At 38.6% G+C, this 6727-nt stretch overlaps 1 long non-coding RNA gene across 1 annotated transcript in view; it reads right to left on the bottom strand.

The window, feature by feature from the left end:
• Nucleotides 1-334: 334 nt before the first annotated feature.
• Nucleotides 335-6727, bottom strand: part of LOC114618155 — a 13812-nt gene continuing 7419 nt past the window's right edge. Inside the window, exon 2 of the long non-coding RNA XR_003710925.1 lies at nucleotides 335-1346. This is a non-coding gene — a long non-coding RNA (uncharacterized LOC114618155). The remainder of the gene's footprint in view (nucleotides 1347-6727) is intronic.

Genomic DNA, 6727 nt, shown 5'->3' with positions numbered 1-6727 from the left:
AAATAGTTCTGTGAGTTATATGGTGTTATTTCCAACCCTAGTGCTTAGGATCCTACATTACTCTTTCATCTGTTTGATTTTATCTAGAGCTACATATTATCCAACTTGGAGTTCTCGATTCCTGAGAAGGTAAGTGTGATATTTAAATCCCAGTTTCTCACTTGGAGTTCTGTCACCACCAAATATTGTGTTTAGTTCCTCTATTTATAGTTTGAAGAATGAAAAATGAATTCTGCTTTTACTTCTGTTTGAATTCAAATTCTTTTCACCTGATTTCACCACTTACAAGTTTTTCCGAACAGATAGGTAAATCAATTTGTAGCCAACACTAATATTTGGGACTACTAATGCAACTATTTATATTTAGGGGTACTTCAAACTATCACCATCTATGTAATTGCTAGAATGTCCTTTTTCTAATGGAATGATTGAGGGCTAAAGTACAACTATGACGTTCTTCAAAAAATGTCTTTCCAATGTAGCTTAAAAAGGACAGCAACAAAACAAAACCCCAAAACAAAACAAAAAACAGGGTAAGGAAAGGAGCTTTTCCAGGCTGTAGATGGTTGCCAGGTGCTTCCAGTGTGCCTTGGAGATGTTTGGTCTTGAAGCTCCCTCACAGAGGCCATCTCTACAGCTGATGCTTTCTTCTATGCACAGTGCTGCTACTTTGTTAATGTTCTTATTCAACGCTCCTACACTTTGTGAGGGAACATAGAACTCCACTTCTCTAAAAGAACTGCATGTGGTGTCATGTTTTAATTTGATCATTAGACTCTGAAAATGATAGCTATGATAAGTTTGCAAAATGGATACAGTTTTCTCTCTTTGAAAAATGTCCAGTTATCAAAAATGAAAGAAAATATAGTACACACAGGGAGAACTGTTTTTCAATAGGACATCTGACAGGAAAATGCTGCATCTTCTTCATTAGGAATCTGTGAAGAGACGGGAAGTAGCTCAGCAGTTAAGAAGGCTTGATCTTGCAGAGCAGGGTTTGATTCCCAGCACCCATACACAGGCTTATCACAGTCTCTAACTCCAGCTCTAGGAGATCTCATGTTCTCTTATGACCTCCCTGGACTCCAGGCATGCACATGATGCAAACGCAGGTGAACAAAACACTCATACATATGAAAATAAAATTTAAAAAGTATAAAGAAATAACTCTGTGAATAAAACTTTGCCCTCCATCTCTTTGATTGGAAACCTCCATCAGAGAGTGAGGTAACGCAATGGTGACATCCAGTGGCTGGTGTGGTTAATGCAGCAGCAACACATTTTACCACAGCAACTTCCTGTTTTCTGTGCGTACATTTCCTCTTGAAAACAGACACTAAATATACCTGTGAAGAAATAGAATGATATTATAATTAATAAATCTTTGGCTTTAATAGCATTAAAATCTTAGGCTTGACCTGAAAGATGGAAAAATCTTTTTAAACATGAATATACTGTCATTATTTCATTGTATTTTATTTTTTATTTTTTTAAAGATTTATTTATTTATTTTATTTATGAATATACTGTAGCTGTCTTCAGACACACCAGAAGAGGGCATCCAATCTCATTACGGATGGTTGTGAGCCACCATGTGGTTGCTGGGATTTGAACTCAGGACCTCTGGAAGAGCAGTCAGTGCTCTTAACCGCTGAGCCATCTCTCCAGCCCCCTGTATTTTATTTTTAATTGTAATTTAGGGAGGAACTCTTTAAAGAGATTAATATTTGGAACTTAAAATTTAAGAGGGCAAGGATGTGGCTTAGGTAGTAAAGTGGTTGCACATAGCATGAGGTCCCGGACTTGATCCAGAAGACCCACATAAGAAGCCATTGGGGTGGTAACTCTTGTAATCCCAGTGCTAGGAGGCAACCTATTCTAATTGGCAAGCCTTATATCCAAGTCTCTGTTTCAAAAAACCAAATTAAGTATATGGAGCTTCAGAGATGGCTCAGTGCATATAAGCACTTGTTGTTCTTGGAGAGGACCAGACCTGGGTTCAGTTCCCAGAACCAACATAACGGCTTAAAACCATCTGTGACTCTAGTTCCAGGAGTTCAGGAAACACCTTTGACTTCTGCACATAACAGGCATGTATGTGGTGTGTGTGTATGCACATAGATATAAATCTTTAAAATAAAACTAAACAAAAAGTCCCACCAAAGTGAACGGCCCTGAGAAATTATAACCTGAAATTGACCTCTGAGACCCACCTGCATGTATATACACATGTACATATACTTGCATACATATGTGTACCTATATATCATGCACACTCATAAGCATGCATACATACTCCCATACATATACAGACTCAGGAGACTTAAAACTTGAAAATGCCTCTGTAAACTCCACTGAAATTGTCTATACATAAATTGTATTAATATATCAAAATATAAAGACTGTGAAAAAACTTAGTTTTGTAAAGTACATTTATTTTATTTATTTGTAAAGTACGCTGTAGAGGTGAATATTTAATTGGCTTTAGGCTCTCAATGGGGCGCATACGACTCTTTTGCACCCGTTCAAGAGCTCTGGATTCACAAATAAAACACACACACACACACACACACACACACACACACACACACACCAGCTAATTTTGATATGCCTTGACTAGCCACTTCTAAACCTCCCTGAAACTAACACAGGTTCCTCTCCAGTATTCCTGAGTTAACATCTTTTAAAATCTGTATTTTATCTCTGCTACCCCAAACATAATCAGGGGAGTGGCCCCTAGGGCCCCTTTCCTGGATCCTTACATGTTGGCAGCCCTTTAAGTCTGTTCTCTTTGCTCCCTCCTCATGGGGATTCTCCCCCTCTCTGTCCTCTGCCTGCATAATCTAAAAGTCCTGCCTGTTTCCCTGTCCAGCCATTGGCTGTATGGCAATTCTTTATTACCAATCAAAGCCAGCTGGGAGCAGGTACCGTCAAAATTTGGAAGCAAGGTTTTGGGAGCGTGCACGCACGTGTGTACATGTGTGTCTGCACAGAGGTGGAAGAAGAGCTTTCTGCTCGTGAGGAAAGCACTCTTACTAAGTTATCGCCCCAGCTCTACACACCTACAGTAATATAAAAGCTGGGTGTGATGACTCATCCCTGTAATCTCATCACTGGAGAGGCTGAGGCAGGAAGACTACCATGAGTTAGACAATAGAGTTAGACACTAGCTTCAGAGTGACAGTGTCTCTCAAAACAAACAATAAAAACAAAAGTAATTGAAAAACTGAATGTACCACAGAGGTTGTGAAATGGAATATCACGACACACCCATCCTTCCTGAATTACAGTCTCCTTTTGAAAGTCTGAGCTGCATTATCAAATTACTGTCGAAAAACATAGTGTTCATTTGTATTCCTGTAAAGACTGTATCAGGCATCCTGTTTATATCATGACCCACAAAGTAACTATGGTTTGTAATGAGAATTTTGGTTTCTTTAAAAACCCAGAAATGTTATATGAATGTTTTTGTTTTAATTCTAGATGTGGGACATGAGGCTGCCTCAGATTGCCCACACCAGCAGGCTGTGACTTGTCTTATGCTCTGGCAAAGGCATGATTTTTCCAGTGGAATATAGTTGCCAGAGTCCCAAGAGAGTGAGGAGGCTGCTGCTGCCCTTGCTGCTGCTGCTGCTAGTTGCTGTTGTTGCAGTAAATCAGGTGGTTGTGAGCAAACAGATGAGAAGAAGAAACTGGATATCCTGATAACAAAGATTGGATTTGCCCCAAGTATCTGGACACCCCTAAACCAACAGGAAGTTGTCTAATAAGACTGATGTCCCACTTCACCTTTAACCTTTTCCTCTTACCTAGTGTTGGGGGTCAGAAGTTATTGGAGCGGAGAAGGGTGGTAGGTAAAAGAACCTAATAAAATAGCCAGAAATACGGTTACAATGGTTTATTGTGCTCAGTAGTAAAAAAGTAGATCAAATTTTATCAAATGTCACATTGACATCTAAAATTTCTCTTTATTCCTACAATGTACTTGTGCATATAATCCAGCTTACTGTGCAACATTATGATATTTGGCACAGGAGGAGGCATCTGTTGGCATATATACATATATACTGACCTATACTGGGCTAGTGGACGATCCACTACCCCAGAAAGGCTGAGGCAAGTGGCTCAAACCTAATGACAGCATCTGCATCTCAGTACAGGAAGGGGATCTAGTTTACACAGTTTAATCAGCTTCTCTTCTTCTCTTGAACTGCTCACTTTGTAGTATCAGACTGATACTTAGCCTGGTGAAGGCTTAATAGAAAATGTGTCCTAGTGTCAGAAAGAAGTTCTCTTATTGGTACAGGACCCTGATTTCCAAACTATGTAAGCTATAGAACTATGGCATATATATGTGTGCATCTGGGTAAGAATTTACATATATACTTTAAATTTTTTCATATGTATGAGAGTTTGGACAGTGTCCATGGAGTTCAAAAGAGGGGACCAGATCTAATATGGGAAATCTAGGGTGTCTACAAGAGCAGCAAGTGCTCTTAACCACTAAGCCATCTCTCTAGACTCTACAAATACACTTACACTTTTAGGTTAAATAAGAAATTTCTAAAATTCTGTATGGACAATTATTACATTAAAAACTCTTTATGTACATGAGTTACTTATAGATACGTACATATCATGTCAACTAGAAAACATGAAGAAATAAGAGTTGCTACCTTAGATTGATGAGATTAAATATTATATTAGTCACCTTTCTGCCCCTGTAAAGGAATTTTTCCAATGACCTGGAAAACCAGTTTAGAAGTGGTATGGATCAGAGAATACCATCTCACATGAACTGGCTGTGACTTTCTTGTAAACTGACCTACTGCTATAGTTTCTCTGCCATCCTTATAAATGTATGTGGTTTATAAGAGGGGTGCCTCAAGATTTCTACTTCCTTGAGTACTATGTAATAAGCTGTGATTTGCTGTAGAAATGAATAAAAACTCTCTGTGGTAAAGAATGACTTTCATAGATACAAATGTTTTGTGACATACATAAAATAACTGTTACAAGACTAAAGTTCTGTTTGTCAGGGGAGATGCAGGAAGATGGCTCTGTTAAGGTCAATCCTTAAATGAAAACGTACATGAGAGATATGAATTGGGTAGAATGCTGAATCTTGTGGCGATTTTTCCTTGTTAATCAGGGTGCTGTTTTCAGATGCCCGAGACTCCTAGCAGATGTCTAAAGAGCAACAATTTGCATCATGCTTTGGAACTTTGTCCATGTGGGCAATGTTGTGGTCCTTCCCCTTAACTTTGTGTTCTAATCTCAACAGGGCTAAGATGTTCCCACACTATTGTTTATCATCACACAGGATAGAAGACATGAAGTGATTGTGCAAAAGCTCTAAATGATGGGAGCCAGAATGATGTAAAATAGAAACACATGGTTAACATAAAATTGTAAGGCTTGTCTTAGTTAGGATTTCTATTGTTGTAAAGCAGTATCATGACCAAAGCAACCTTTATAAAGGAAAACATTTAACTGGGGCTGGCTAACAGTTTAGTCCATTATCATCATGGCAGAAAGTGTGGCAGCGTGCAGACAGATATGGTGTTGGAGAAGGAGCTGAGAGTTCTATATCAGGATCTGCCGACAGCAAGAAGGGAATGCCACACTGGGTGTGGCTTGAGCATCTAAGACCTCAAAGCCTACCCCCAGTGACACACTTCCTCCAACAAGGCCTCACTTCCTAACAGTGCTATTCCCTATAGGCCTATGAGGGCTTTTGTATTCAAAGTGCCACAAGACTTTCTGTAAAAAGTGTTCTATTAATTACTACGTGGTTAGTCCTAAGTGAAATACTCTTTTCTCTACAGCCCATGTAAGATAAGTATTATTTAATTGACAATATTTATTACTATCATGCAAAAAGAATTCCGTGGAAGCATTGGAAAAAATGGTTAAAATACATTTAATCAAAGCCTACTATGGGGCAGACATATTAGTGAATTGTAGCATACAGTACTTGTGGCATACAATACTCGTAGCATGCAGTACTTGTAGCATACAGTACTCGTAGCATGCAGTACTTGTAGCATACAGTTAATGGAAATTCTGTTTTACATGGAAGCATGCAAGCCTCAGAATGTAGCAAGGGTGAGACTGAACATGGCATCTGGAGTTTATCTAAAAGGTAATCAAAGAGATTATCCTGTAATGATACCCAGTACACTCCACAGTTAAAAGAGGAGTTCCATAATGTTTTTGTCTTCATTCTACAGTTGACTTTGGTTATCCATTCCTGCAACAGAACTAAGCATTTTTCCACTGGACATCAAAGTTGTGAAACATAAATCCCTTTAAGGGTAAACTCCTGAATTTTTGAAGAATGAATATTGGAAAGGCAATGCTCATGAAGCTGGCCCAGCATCTTCTAAGGCCTAGAATTCAGTGAGTTTTCACTAACTTAAATTTCCAAAGAATTTGTAGTTTACAGATTCTAGGGAGTCATGAAAGGCAACACACAAGAGGCCAAGAAAGTGAATTATGTGAACTCAGCTGAGACTGTTCTCTGAAAGTTTTGGCATTTTCTCTGGACTAGTTATGTAAATATTTAAACAGTGGTTACATAGTTTTAGAAATGTTTTCAAGATGAGGTAAAAAGCATAAAGGATATGTCTGGATTACTAAATGACCCGAATGAATAAATGGAAAAGGATTATCACATACAGTACTCGTAGCATGCAGTACTCGTAGCATGCAGTACTCGTAGCAT

Source organism: Grammomys surdaster, unplaced genomic scaffold (genome assembly GCF_004785775.1).
Source record: "Grammomys surdaster isolate TR1022 unplaced genomic scaffold, NIH_TR_1.0 140, whole genome shotgun sequence".
In the NCBI taxonomy this organism is placed as follows: Eukaryota; Metazoa; Chordata; class Mammalia; order Rodentia; family Muridae; genus Grammomys; species Grammomys surdaster.
The sequence above is the reverse complement of the archived record's forward strand: the minus strand, read 5'-3'. Positions and strand labels throughout refer to the sequence as shown.